This window comes from Neophocaena asiaeorientalis, unplaced genomic scaffold (assembly GCF_003031525.2).
Source record: "Neophocaena asiaeorientalis asiaeorientalis breed wild unplaced genomic scaffold, Neophocaena_asiaeorientalis_V1.1 scaffold747, whole genome shotgun sequence".
NCBI classification, from domain to species: domain Eukaryota; kingdom Metazoa; phylum Chordata; class Mammalia; order Artiodactyla; family Phocoenidae; genus Neophocaena; species Neophocaena asiaeorientalis.
Window position 1 is genome coordinate 1,129,148 of NW_020172132.1, and position 15,625 is coordinate 1,144,772.

A 15,625-nucleotide genomic window follows, 5' to 3' on the forward strand; every position below is an offset into this window, starting at 1 on the left:
AGAGTCACTAAAATGCTTCACGCAAACCCGACCTCTGCTTTCCCTTAGGTGCGACAGACTAGCTGAACAGTGCTTCACGCAAGTGTCACTAGGGAAATTCTCCATTTGAAATCATTACTCTGTACCTTCTTTCATTTGTATTGACGTCATTATAACTTTCCAAAGCATTTTTACAGTGGCCATTGCAGTTTGGTATTTCTTTCCTGAGCATACCTCAAAGAACATTACAACCACAAATCCAATGACAATCACCTCACCCACCAATGAGAGTTATGTCCAGGGTCTTGGAGCCTTTTGGTAAACTGATAACTGGTCATTCTCACTCCAGGCAAGTAGGTGTCCGTTACAATTCACCTGGCTAGAACACAATGGCAGTCAGCACTCGAGACAGACAGTGCTTAAGTGACAAGTTATATCAACTCCAACTGTAGAAGAATCCAGAAGGTCAAAATACAGGCCTCCTTAAACCTTGTAACGTTGAGAGAAGAGGTCAGTGTCCTTCAGTGACCCCCTCAAGTAATGTGTCCACCACGTGTTTGGCTTCCTCCCATCCTGACATTTCCTCATAATTTAACGTTCCTTCTAAGGCAGAAACGAAAGCTGCATGTTTCACTGGAGCTAGGTCATGCTGACAGTGACAGCAACTGACAGGAGATTAAAAGAAACCAAAGATACCACATTGAAAATGTCTCATCAAGGTCACCCACTCATGATAAGGCAAGTGGAGAGTGAGGGAGAAATACAGGCTTATCACTTGAGAATCAACAGAGACAACTACATTATCTAATTATTCCTCTTCACTCCCATCTCCTCTAGCCTCCCACTCCTACACACATGCTATTAAGCAAGTCCAGTATCTTACAATTACTATCGGGTACGTCTCCTTGGCAATCCAAGGTACCACTGCGGTGAAGGCACCACCACCAACCTCCCCAGTCCTGCCAAGCAGAAGCAGGCTCTCCCCGTGGCACTCAGTTCACTCCTTTACTACCATATGACTTTCTCCTGGCAAGCTGTGAGCCCTTCATGTGTTTGAAGCACACCTTCCTCTTCTTTCTATCTACCTGCATGGTGACAGAGCAAGCCAGCGATCTACTAAAATTCATGATTCTCCTGCTCTCATAGAGTTGCTGCTGAGAAGCTTCTACCAAGCCATGGACTAGGTTTTTCAGGTCCATTTACACCTAGGGGCGGCCATGTGACTAGTTTTAGCCAATGGAAAATGAGCAGAAGTGATGTATGTCCCTTCGAGGTGCTTGCAGCACACCACATCTCCATGCTCTCTTCTGCCTGCCACTAGCTAGATGCAGACGTTAACAGGGCTCAGCAGCTGGCAGAGCTATGTGATGGAAAGACCTGGGTCTCTGGATCACTGCACTGAAGAAAGCTACTACTGACTAGAAACAGTGTATTGGATTATTACAAGAGAAAGAACTATACTTCCATTAAAAAAAAAAATCTTTATATATTTTTGGGCTGTCACTGGAGTGTACCCTAACTAATTTCATAAGCCTAACACAGTGGCATACATAGACATTCAAAAGATGGTGAATAACTGAATAGGGCATTCACCCATTTGCCTATGAAAGAACCTGATTACTTTGTACTTTTCCAGGAAAGATTAATTATGGATTACATCTCATGCAATTATATCCAATAATTGTTATGGAAATCATCTTGAATGCTATATGAAACAGACTGATGTTAGTAGAACTTTATTTAATCTTATAGTTGTTTCTTCAGATTCATAGATACGTATTTAAATTTTGTTGCTGTGGGAGAATGTTGAGGTTGTCATGGCAACAGATTAAAGCAACAGAGTGTATGTGATGTACTGGGATGCTTGGTGCTAGCCATGCCAGCAAAAACATAAAATAATTATATTATACAGAAAGAACTGTACTAAAGGTAATGGTGTGATAGTCAATTATGTGTCTTTCACCTCCTAGGAACCGTAATTTAACACACTGATTTGTTAACAATTTTGATAATATTGTCAGTCCTGGAAGGAAATGAAGTTTAGACTAAGGATGAGATTATTGGTAGAGGATCATCACTCAATTTCCGGCTGCCTAGAAAAATACACACACACACACACACACACACACACACACATACACAGGAAAAGAGAGAGGGAGAGAGGGAGAGAGACAGAAAGGGGGCGGGGAGAAAGAGAGAGAGAGAAATGGACAGAGAGGAGATTGGGCCTACACAAGTCAAATCTGATAAAGTTGATGAACTGAGGGGACAATAAATTTAAAGCAAGCAATCAAATTAAACCCCTTCTGAGCAGAGGTTCTTGAGAAAATTTAAGTAATTACCCCAACTCCCTGATTTACTTCACCATGTTGGCAGAGCCTTTATTGATCCCCTCTCTGTGGACCAGGGGCCTATTTCTCTGCAATATATTTGCTCCTGATTTAAGTTATCATCATTCTCTTATGAAAATTAAACGCTTCAAGCAGGGCTATTCTATCTCCCCCAGGGTTATTACTCTTCTCTCTGAGGGATCTCAAGGCTTCAACGTGTCCAGAAGCAGTAACTGTGAGACAGCACAAACGGCAGGTGTCCTGGGTTATCACGCAGGATCCAGAATAAAAGAGAAAAGAAATGGGCTTGAGTTCACGGGCTGTGGCATGCTGGAGCAGGGCAGTGTGATGGGCCAGAGAGATTTGGGGAGACTAATATTTTTAGCTGTTCTTTGGATGGGTCATATAAAACAGTAAAGACACAATTCCCCTGACTTCTTTTCTCGCTAAAGCCCTAGAGATAATTCAGGAAAACTTTCAACTCTAAGAAAAAAGAAAGAAGATGGCGTCCCTACTTTTAGTCTTTATTCCCCTTTCCTTCCCATCTCATGCTATCATTTCCGTTTATATGTGCTCATTAAATAATGTCTTCTCCAGGCCCCTCCTACTTTTATTCAGAAACTAAATTGGTCAATTTCCTAGAGAAGAAACCCAAGCTTTGAGAGTCCTTCCCACCCTGGGACAGGCTGATCCATCCAGGAAAGAGACTCTGATCCTGAGAGAAGCCGTTACTATATTGAGAGGCGTGACACAAAGGATGCAGACTCTGGACCCCACCTGCAATGGCACAACCCATTTCAAGGCAGAATGAAAAAGGCCTATGCAAACATAAAGAGGAACTGAATTCAATCACAACGCCAGACGGTCTCGGGCGGCCCCTCCACTGCTCCTGGTGCAAACCAGGGTCAAAGACATCTGACGTGGCTCAGTAGAAAGAGGAGATCAATAACGCTAAAGAGAAGCATCTGCAGTAGGAAGCAAATCATTGCAAATTTAAATAAAATGTCCTCCACGGGCAGGACTCCTGATGGAAGCCCTACATCTGCCATGTCGACCTTGTCACTGGGACTCCCCCGCCTCCTTGCGGGGAGAGAATGAGGGAGAGGCAAGGAAAGAAAAAGCAAGAGCCAGGGATGGTTACAGTATTGTGTTGTCTTCAACCGAGAAGCCCCAAAGAGTGCAGTGCCCATCTGGCCAATCCAAGGAGAAAACACTGATAATGTGAACTATTTTTAGAATGACGGGGATAAACTACACGTCAGTCTCAGAAGAGACTGGGAGGTAGCTAAACGAGGTTATTAACAGTAGGATAAACAGAAAGCAAATTTCATTTAATGACTTAAAGGTACTGAGAACTTATTACATGAGCCAGATACATCTGACTAATAAGGAAACTAAAGCTCAAAGACTGTAAGCAGTAAGTCAAGGATTCACACCAAGGTCGGCCTCGCTATAAAGTCAGACAGTAATCTAAACCCCAGTGTTAAGGACTCATCTGCAAATACAACATGTTTCGAGGCCATTCTCTTCCTCACGTTCTTCATGGTGTCAGGGTTCCTGGCGCACACTTGGCCTGTCTGGATTCATAGGAACAAGAACAAATACCTCTGCAGGCGAGTGAGATACTTAGGCAGAGAGTGGAGGCATAAAACAATGGATTATAGAGAAATGTAGAAAGCAAGGAGATCTCAGCCTAGTACTACACCATTTGCTTCCCCTGACTGAGTCTGCTTAGAGAAAATTGGGTTGTTGAGCTAAAGCAATAAACTGGTAAATTCTACTGTGGGTTACCAGACCTCGACATCTTTGTTGTCATTTGCTGTTGTTCAATATAGGGCCTATCATCGTGAGGACCTACACTGACGGAAGCAGGAATAATGTAGGAGCCAGAGGGTTGACTGCCAGGATAGAAATTCCACACCAGGAGCACACTTGCCAGGGTGCTTTTGCCAAGGGAAATGGTCTTGAGTCTCCCCAGCCCTCCTGACCCATTTCACAGATGCTACCCAAAGAGTAAAATGGAAAAATTCTAAGTGACCGATAGCCATTTTGTTTTACTTGCGGTTAAATACTAACTTTCTGCTTTATGAAGAAAACTAGCATTTCCTGAGCAGGGACAATGCACATTCCCTGCACTAGGTGACTGATACACATGCTATCTCGTTGACTTTTCACAACCTTTTAAGGCACTACATGCCCACCTAGCAGCTGATGGAACTGAAGGCTCCCGTGATGGATTTGCCTAGCGCCAGGACCTATGGGTTGCATGGGGGTTCAAGCCAATGTTCTTAAGACTTTCAAAATCAGTACTCTTTCCTTCTTTAATGATGTCCTCGGTCCTCTTTAATGATGTATGCCCTTGCCACACCTCTGGGTCATCCTTCTAAACTTTAGAAGTCATAGTTCAATAGAGCAGAAGGTATATTATTATTGATGTATGCCCTTGCCACACCTCTGGGTCATCCTTCTAAACTTTAGAAGTCATAGTTCAATAGAGCAGAAGGTATATCATTATTGAGCTGAAAAAAATCGTACTGAAATGAATGTACTTTAGAAGTCATAGTTCAATAGAGCAGAAGGTATATCATTATTGAGCTGAAAAAAATCGTACTGAAATGAATGTGCATCCAAGAAGTAAACGCCTTGGGTAAACTCCTAAACTAAGTAGGTTGCCACTCCTTTCTCTCTTTCAACTAAAATTGAAATATACAAGAATCATTCCAATTACTTGAAGGTTTGGGTTAGCTGATTCCACATTTCCAGACTTAGCGAGAAGCTTTTCATGTCCAAAGAACTTTTTGTGGATAATGGCTATTTGGGAAAGGATCTCAGATGAGCAGATGTAATGCGTTCACGATTGTTCCACCCCTGGGAAACACAGAGTGAAAGGGAAAGAGCAGGGACCTGGGAGCCATCCAGATCTGAACAAGAACCATGACTTCACCATTGGGTGAGGTTGAGCAAGTCTTTTCTCCTCTCTGTACCTCAGTCTCTTCATCTTTAAAATCAGGATGATGCTACCAACCTCAAAGTGGTGCTGTGAGGACCGAGACGACCTACACAAAAAGCTTGGCACATACACACATACCCACTAGAAACTAAACTAGAAACTAAAATTTCAAACTTTTAGAAACGAAAAGCTCAGTTTCTTTCTCAATCCCTTCTGATAGAGCTGTTTATTGACACCGCTGTCTACTGTGCTTGAATAAGATGGGGTGAGGGCATGCACAGTGCCCACTGCTGGTCCAGGGGAGAGTCCATCTTGGGAGGAAAGGAAGTATCCATTGTTTTGATTCTCACTTTCTGCAATTTTCATTGGGAAAAGAGGGAGGAGAGATCCTCTAACTCCCACAGCTAAACAGAAGTGACTTTTGAAGTCTCTGCCGTTTTAATATTATCAGTGTTACTATTACGTTCCGGGGATGAAACACAGGGAAAGCTGACAGTGTATCTTTCCTGGATGCCAAGCAGATCATAATCAGACATCATCTTTATTTACTGAGCACCTATTACGTGTTCACAGCTCAGCAGCCCAGAAACTAATTCAGATCAGCTTCACCCCAGTGAGATAAAGTCTGAGCCATGCATGATAAAGCCTGAATTAAATGCTTTTTTAGAAGGAAGGAAAAGGGCACCAGATCCCATTCGGGGAGGGACGTCTCAACCTCCCCTCAAAGGAAGTCTTCTGTGTGGACCCAGATGCTGCTAAGGGGGGCCTGGTGGGTCGGCGGGGGATAAAAGGCTCTCTGGAGGCCCTCTGACCCCAGCTGTCCCACGGGAAATGAGCGAGGAGGCTGCTGGCTGGCAGACAAGCAGGTGTGCCCTTAAGAAGCCATGGAGATTAGCTGGGGCTTATCCAAACCTCTGCAGGAAGCAAATCTCTCCTGGCTTCTCAGGAGACCCCAGCACTCCTCTGGCATCAAATAAGCCAGACGCAGAATGGATGTCAACTTGGCCTTTTGTGAACCCCAGGCCCCAGCGTGGAAATCTGGACATGATCACACTTACCAGGGCCCCCAAGGAAAACGAGGTTTTGAAGAATATGTTTAGGAAAAGGAAGAGGGAGGAAAGGAAATGACTTCAAGGCAGGAGCACGGGTAGATGCACCTTACTTGTGCTTGGATCTCTGTATTGGGGATCATTTTGGCCCCACCCCCCAAATTTAACCAAAAGTTACTTCATTTGCTTGAAAACATGGCTTCTGGGGAAAATAGGGGGTATCTGGTCTTCAGCAAAGGTAAAGGCCAGAAGACTCAAAGGCTGAGAGAGCTCCCCTTCTCAGGAGCCCGAAAGGGAAGCAAATTAGCACCGTGAGCAGAGGAAGGAGGGGGAGACGGGGCCCCCATGAATGCAGAACACACTCACTTTACTCTACGTCCAGGTCTAACGATGTGGGGAAGGCACTGGCTTTAGACCCACGTCACTTAGATGTGCGCTGGAGTCCTGTTCCTGCTGTGTATGAGCTGTGTGGCTCTGAACAAGGCCCTTCAACGCTCCAAGCACCAATTTTCCCATCCTAAGAGGAGTCTAACAATGGCTCCTTCATCGAGCCATTTGAGCATTAAACAAGATAATTTATGTAAACATATAACACAGGACCCAGCACACAGAAGGTGCTCCGTAGAAGTTAGTTTTGCCCCTTCTTTTGACAACCCAATTCTCTATGCAAAACAGCAGATAAAACCCCTACACTTGTGGAGACCCATTCCCAGTGAGGGTAAGTCACATTCCCAAACCTCATTCAGATGGAAATAGCAGAGGTGCGAGCCCAGATTTCCCTGATGCCCTCGCCGGGCCTTGCTGTTTGATTGGCACCGTAAAGATGACCCCATACCCAGACTCAGAAAGGTCAAATGATGGCCACAGCAGAGGCAGGCCTCAGAGCCAGACATTGGTACACCTCAGGCGACCTCCTGCAAGGGTGTCCACCAGGGAGGCTGTACTTGTAACTGCCTCTCCCATGACAGAAACCCACCCAGGAAACGTGTGGGATGTATGGGGTTTGGGGCATAGCATGGTACTCTTGGTTTCAGCTAATAGTGTAAACGAGAGCTCTCTTATCTTTCCAGCTGGTTGTGCCTCACACATATACAGGCACAGGGCAACTGGCTCTGGAATGGCTGAGATGCGGAGAAGACGTCCTTGATTCAACAACAACAACAACTATAATAGGAATTTTGTTTTCGACTCAGCCCCTGCCCTCCCTGCCTTCACATGTGGCATAAGCGGAGACATAACTGCAAAGGTGGCACAGCGGTCTCTCTACCCAACTCTCAGGTCGTTTCTGAGGCAGGAAGGTTCTCGGGGAGAGGCCGGATGGGGGGTGAATCTTGTCTTTATTTCTTCCCAGAAGTGGCTGAATTTCTATTCCTATTTGAAATGTCCTATCAATCACCAATACCTAAACTTTCATCATTTTAGAACTAGAAGGAAACTTGTAGACACTCTTATTTTATAAATGAGGAAACTGAGGGAGACACAGAGGTGTGGAATAAGTTTCCCAAGGCCAGCTAGCAATCCAGTGCCCACCTCCTCCACTGGCTGATGCAGGGTTTCAGGGACCCACATGCACGGTAGAACCACCCTGACCAATCGTTTTCATCATGATGGTGGCTCACTCTGCACAGAGCTCATGAGAAAGGCACTAGGGGTCAGGTGTGATGAGAACACGATTAGTGTGATAAATATTCAAATATGCCACTAAACGTCCTCAGGAAAACGTAAACAAATAAAATGCCAAAAAGCCCTTGAAACCAGTATGACATTTTTTTATTTCAGAGATTTCTTTTGGGGTCCCCAAGACAGTCTGCTATAATTATTATTATGGAAATGGCAAATCACTATAAATATAGTCTTTGATTTAGTCTCATCATGTCTGATAAAGTTGTTTCATTCAACTATAATTTACTGAGCACCTACTATGTGCCAGGTATATTCTAAGTGCTAAGAATAAAAAGATGAACAGCCACAGTCTCTGTGCTCAAGAAATTCAGTGTCTAGGAAGGGGTAAAAACAAGCACTGCAGAAAATACATCAAAGACCCAAATGTAAGACCGAAAACTGTAAAACCCTTAGAAGAAAATGTAGGGGAAAAGTTTTGAAACAGGATTTGGCAATGATTTCTTGGATGTAACATCAAAAGCCAAACAGAAAAAGAAAAAAAGAGATAAATTGGACTACATCAAAATTTAAAACTTCTACGCATTAAATGACACGATTAACAGAGTGAAAAGGCAACCCACTGAATGGAGAAAAATATTTACAAATTGTGTATCTGATAAGGGATCCAGAATATATAAAGAACTCCTCCAATTCAACCACAAAACAAAGAACTCGGTTCAAAAATGGGCAAAGGACTTGAATAGGCATTTCTCTAAAGATGACATACAAATGGCGGGTAAGCACATGAAAGGATGCTCAACATCACTAATCATCAGGGAAATGCAAATCAAAACCACAATGAAATATCACATCGCACCCATTAGAATGGATACTATCAAAAAACCCGAAAGTTTAAGTGTTAGAAAAGATGCGGAGAAATCAAAACTCTTGCACACTGTTGGCGGAATGTAAAACGATGCAGCCAGTGTGGGAAACAGTGTGGTGGTGCCTCCGAAACTTAAAAATAGAACTACCATTTGATTTCACAATCTCACTTCTGGGTACATGCCCAAAAGAATTGAAAATAGGGTCTTGAAGAGATACTTGTACATCTGTGCTTATGGCAGAATTTTTCACGATAACCGAAAGGTGGAAGTGATCCAAGTGTCCATCAACAGATGAATGGATGAAAAAAAATGTGATATATACATACAATGGAATATTACTGAACCTCAAGAAAGAAGGAAGTTCTGATACACGCTGCGATATGGATGAACCTTGAGGACAGTATGCTAAGGGAAATAATCCAGTCACCAAAAAACCAAATACTATATGATTCCAGTTCTATGAAGTACTTAGAGCACCTGTCATTTACAGAGGCAGAAAGTAGAATGGTAGTTGCCAGGGCAGGAGAGGGAGGAATGGGCAGTTACGGATCCACGAGTGCAGCGTTTCACTTCTGTGAGATGAAAACAGTTCTGTGAACGGACCGTGGTGATGGTAACGTGACAATGTGACTGCAATTAATACCCCTGAACTGAACACCTAAAAATGGTTAAGATGGTAATTTTTATACTATATATATTTTACCAAAATTTTTAAAAATACAGGCACTGCAGTCACCATCATCAGTAAACTCATCAGGAGGTAACTTAAGTCTCCGGTGCCCCAGCTACACTGCAAGAGACCAGGCTAGGTTTAGGGTCCGATAGAAACCACTCACAAAAATGTGAAGACTCTGTGACAGTGTGGAACACTGAGAGGAGAGGGGAGCCCGTGTGGAAGAAAGCTGGTCACCTGCAGAGTCCTGCCAAGTCTTCCTTGCAGACCATAAGCCTCACCAGATGGTTTATAAAAACCGATCACGCAAAATTTCTCCATTAACAGTTAGAAATCATTTTAAGTGCCACTGTCATAGGAGAGACATAGTGGGACAAACTAAAAAGTTCCACATCATTAACTTTTACTCTTGACTGTTAAGAGGTTTCACTTGGTGTTCTCAGATGAGGACAGCGGATACTGAGGTGAACTTTGTAGCTATTTGTTTAGAAAATGGCCGGTAAAGACTTACCGGTTTCTTTCTAAGAGATCCTCCAGGCTCTTGGTTCCCCTTCGGTAGGGAATTTTTCCCGGAGCGCTACCGTCCTGGAGAGATGAGTCCAACAGGATGTGGAACACCGGCGTCTCTACTGAGAGGGCACACGAGAAAGACAAATTACCCGAGGCAAAGGTGAAATGATTTTCCCAAAGTCCCAACATTTATAAACTTCATGAAACTCACGGATGCCCTTAAAAAGCCACACCTCTACCCACAGCATTCACCAAGCTCCCTTTTTGCCTCTTCTTTGGGCCAAGTGCTGTGCTGAGCTGGGGGGTAGAGAGAAGTAAGATGCAATCCCTGCTTCCGATAACTCGACATCCTCAGGAGTGAGAGAGCATTAAAGTATGAATTACACCGTCATAGTACAGGATATACTGTGGTTTTGTCTGCATAAACTAAAGAAAGCACAAGCGCCCAGCACACCTCCCCTGGTGCCACTTTCAGATGAGAGAGGTAAAGCTCAGAGAAACAAAAGGTTAATCAAGGAGCGAGCGCCGTGTCATGCGTTTTGCTTCCTGATGCGGCTGCCTCCCATTCATGTTCCCCGGTACCCAGCATCCTCCTCCCTAGATGCCCAGTCTCTGTCTGCAGGTGGTCGGAGCGCAAAGCTGAGGCTGAGAGCACAGGATTCCCTCCCTTTCCAAGCCTGTCAGCCTCCCAGAGAGGAGACACTCCCTGTCCCTTGGTCACAGAATGTACGGCCATACCTTTGATCAGAAAGGCCAGTAGCTAGCGAGTGTAAATGGCAAGTCCATCAGCACCACCATTCAAACCGCAAGGCTGGCAGCGCTGTCTTCACGAATTAAATGTGACACATCACAAGGATCCCAAGGTTCGGACAGACCTCACTGCCTGACATGCTGGGTCAGCCTAATTCCCAGCCTGTCTCAGATACCAAATTATCACGTGTTCCATGATGATACCAAATTGTGTTTTTGTGTTTCTGTGTGTGTGTGTGTGTGTGTGTGTGTGTGTGTGTGTGTGTGTGTTCCAAAGCCTCCGTGTGAGTCCATGATCATCAATTAAATATTTATCAGACTCCCGCTGACCTACGAGGCAGAATCATCATCCCCCGGCTCTGGGAGCATCAGTACCAGCTATTTTATAAAGGCTGCTTCTCTTCTTGGTCAGTGGAACCTATTTAAACCTGAATGAAGAGCCCTCACTATCTTTTGTACTGGATCCATTTTTGTGTTTGTGTGTGTGTGTGTGTGTGTGTGTGTGTGTGTGTGTGTGTGTGTTCCAAAGCCTCCGTGTGAGTCCATGATCATCAATTAAATATTTATCAGACTCCCGCTGACCTACGAGGCAGAATCATCATCCCCCGGCTCTGGGAGCATCAGTACCAGCTATTTTATAAAGGCTGCTTCTCTTCTTGGTCAGTGGAACCTATTTAAACCTGAATGAAGAGCCCTCACTATCTTTTGTACTGGATCCATCTACCAGGCTGAACGAGGCTTTTAGAACCAACAAGAACCAGATGGCCCTCCAAGAGCATTTCTGAATGTTTAGATCTGAGTCATTTGTATGCGGATATCTTCACAAAATAGCAATGTGGGTAACAGGCTCCAGGCTGAGTCCAGCTTTCCAGACAGCCCATCTTTGCCCACAATTGAGAAGACAGGCACAATATTGGAGGGTTCCACAAAAATATTACAGCATTTCTCTATATGTGTAGCATCAAATACAGGAAGAGTCCCCGTCAGGCTGTCACGGCAATGTTAGTCGCCACAACCACGTCCCTTCCCAATTATTTTTCTTTTTCCCGTGGCACCTACAAGCTCTCCCCTAGCATAGGCCTAAAGCCAGCTTTGTGAATCGGCCAGCAGAGGGCACTACAAAACTGGTGCAATAATCGAAATCACCACAAATTCAGAGCCGAAAAAGATTTAGACTAATCAAAATGGGCTCCAGTTTTATTATGTGCTGGCAGCTCCTAGCCAGAGAGAGGAGGACCACGGGAGGGAAGAGAGGGAACCAGAAATGCTCTGGTAGATGGGCCCGCTCGTCTGAGGAAGAGGGAAGGCCGCAGAGTGAGTCCAGTATCAGAAATCCAACGGGAGGGGCAAACCTAGTTCAAAGGTGGGAAGTGATCAAAATTCAGGGGGTCAACCCAGCACTGTGACTTCTCAGCGTTTACCCCAGAGAAGGGAAAGCTTATGTTTACACAAACACCTGTACATGGATATTTATAGCAGCTCTATTTATAACTACCCCAAACTGGGAACCATCCCAATGTCCTTCTGCCAGTGAACGGATAAACCAAATGTGTTACATCCATACACTGGAAAATCACTCAGCAATTTGAAAAGGACAAATTATGGATACATACAACAACACTGATGAACCTCGAAGGTTGAGTGAAAGAAGCCATTCTCAAGGAAAAGTTCCATTGCATGATTCCATTTGTACAACACGTTCAACGTCTCAGCACTGCCAGGGACTGGGGGTGAGGGGAGGCGATGACTACAAAGGAGGAGCATGAAAGAATTTTCTGCAGTTGATGGAACTGCTCTGTGCCCTGCTTTTGGTGATGATTACATGAATGTATACGTGTGTTAAAATTCATAGAACTGTGCAAGCAAGTCAGTTTCACTGTAGGTTAATTAAAAAAGTAAATTTTTTAAAAGAAAAAAAATGAGCCATAAAAAAAATCAAAGGGGTAGAACTCGAGAGGCAGGATGGGATACGTAGATAAAGAGTGAGATCTAGCAATGGTCCTTATCCAGAATGTAGGTAAAGGGCAGAGGCCCAGAGCAGAGTTGAGCCCCCGGGGACAGGCTGCCGGGGATCAGGTGAGAAGACGGGGCTCCCCGCTGCTGACTGGTTGAGGTGGGGTTTCCGCTGAACACCAGCAGCTCAAGTTGAAGGTAACAGAGGAGCCAAGGGGACCCACACGGTGTTGACTGAGCGCAGAGGCTGACGCTCAATGCTCCTGCAGCCCCGGGGGTTCTGCTCACCCCTAGGAGCCCGCATCCACAACACTGCAGAGCCGCCCCAAGTCACTGCCCCAACCCACTCGCTGGCAAGGAGGGGCTCGTCAGCTGTGGGCAGAGGTTTAGCTGAGAGCTCCAGTGACAGACAAAAGCTGGACACACCTAATCTAACCCTCCCGTTCACAGAAAAGAAACCTGAAAGAGCAAAGTCTCTCAAATCACACAGCTCATGAGCATCCCCAGGGGTCCTGACTCCCAGCACTGGACCCTTTCCACCATGCCTTGCACCGCTCCCTCATCAGTTCTCTAGCCTGGGATGGTATCTCTTCTCATCTGTCCTGGGTAGGTGAGACCACGTTTTGCACTTAAAAGATAACAAAACACAGGTGACTCCACAGCACTCCATGACAACACATGGAAGAAGTCTCTACTTCACTTAACCTTTGTTCGTCACTGTTACGCTTGTTCTTTTCTCATCAGAATTGCTCATTACTTCCTGCGTCTGATTTCTGTGTCAGCTTTCTCTTATTCATGCCATTAAATGCAAGATTGGATGGGATGGTTAGAAAGACAGTCAAAGTTCTCACCTATCAAATCACCTCTTATGTCCTATCCATGTTTTTCATTTCCATCGAGCTTTGGAGAGCTCAGAAGAGGGAGAAGTGTTATGGTTCCCTGGGACGGAATGTTACAAGAGAAGAGCCTTGGGTACAGAGATCGAGGTCAAGGTACTGGCTCAGCTCTGCTAATAACTGGGTGTGAGATTTCAGGTACGTCACTTCCTTTCTTGAGAATGAATTTCCTCCTCTATAAAGTGAGCTGGTTGGATTGGAAAATTACTAAGGTACTGTTCAGTCCTATAATGTTACATTCCACATTTAAGTCTTAAGTGTAGATGGCAAATAACTATAAACTGACGCACAAAAGAACTGATTCGTTTCTGTAATTCAACAGATATCTTTTGCAGGTCTACTCTATTTTCAGGCTACACATTAGCCAGGAGGTATTTAACAACATATAAGAAATGAACACTGCCTTTAAGGACACGTAACCTCACGGATCAGAACAAGAGTCTAGGTTAAAGCATCCACTGTTCCACTTGGCCTCATGTGGGTCATTTGTTTAACCTCTCTGAACCCATTTCTTCATCTATAGATTGTGAATAATAATGGCTCCTTCTAGGAGTGAAAAATAAATGAGGGTATATTAGGTTCTATTATTAAGTCATTTATATTACTGTCCTGCCCTTTCGAAACAGCATTCTTCTTCTTACCCCATACCTTTTGGCACATAATCTCCATTTTTAATCTCTTCATCGCTTGAAGTTGAATTTTCTATTAATGCCTTGAGATGCAATTCATATTCCACTTTTCCACAAAGACATACCTGTCTGCTCCAGCCAACACAATCTCCCTTGTCTCTGGTTTTCTGTTGCCTTTTAAAAAACAATGATGTGGTGTTTTCTCCTGCCGCCTAATTGACTTGGGTGTGTGTGGTTTAAACTCTCCTGAACTCCAGCTTATATGTTACCAAATGCCTCCAGAGACCTCAAATTCTACATACTTCAAGTAGAGTCCACAATCTTGTCAAACCTTCTCCTCTTTGTGAGCTCACTTCAGTCTATAGTTTCTCAGTTGCTCACACTAGATACCTAAGTATTTTTCATGTTTCTTCTCCACCACAGCCTCCTCCAATCCATCCTATTAATTCCAACTCTCACGCATCCCTCCAATCAGCCTTCCTCATCTCCATTGTCTCAGCCTTCCTGGAGCATCTCTTGACTTAAGATTAAGAGTAATGCAATAGCAGAGGGCGGAATGTATCAGTATCACCCCCCAAGCTTTTTCAAAATACCCCTATTTACCTTCCCATCACCTCATATGCCATCAGAAACTCGGTTGAGGGAAAAGACAGAAGATTAAGGAAAAAACTGGGCTTGTGTATCCTGCAAAAGCTTCCCAGGTTATTCTGATACACTGCCCATCACTGCTGAGAACCACTGTTTTAACCTTTCTCCTCTCCAATCCCTTCCCCCTCTACTGCCCAAATTACTTTCCAAAACCTCCAATTATAATGGCTCCTCACTCCCTCTCAGAAACAAGCAAACAGACAAGAGATTCTTTAGTCTGGCTTTCACGTTCTGGCTACAGGCCACTTTGCTGACTGGGTTTCCCCCCATTCCTTCCATGCCCCATGGGTTCCAGCCAAACCAAACTTGACCTTGTACCTCTAGACATACCACACCCTTCCACAACCCAGGGTCTTGATTCACGCCACCTCATCTTCTTGGGATTCCCTTCTGCTCTTGTCTATCCCTACCTGGGAAAATCTCACTTGACTTTCAATGTCCAGACTAATGCCATCTCCCCCACAAAGTCTTCAGCAATTTTCACCCTCTTCCAGGCAGAGTTAGTTATTCCCTTCTCTACACCTCCATCTCATTCTGTTCACAGTGATCATCTATTGAGTAACAGCTCGGGTAGGCCATCTTTCTTGACTCCCTCCGAAAGGATATGGGTCCCTCCTGTGGTCCCCTAAGTAACTCTTTATACCTCTGTTACAGTTACACCCTATTCTACTGTGTGTGTGTGTCGTGGGGCGGGGGGAGGTTCATAACCCGTTTGTCTTCTAACTTAGACCGTGAACTCCTCAAAGACAGACACCGTCTTATCCTTCTT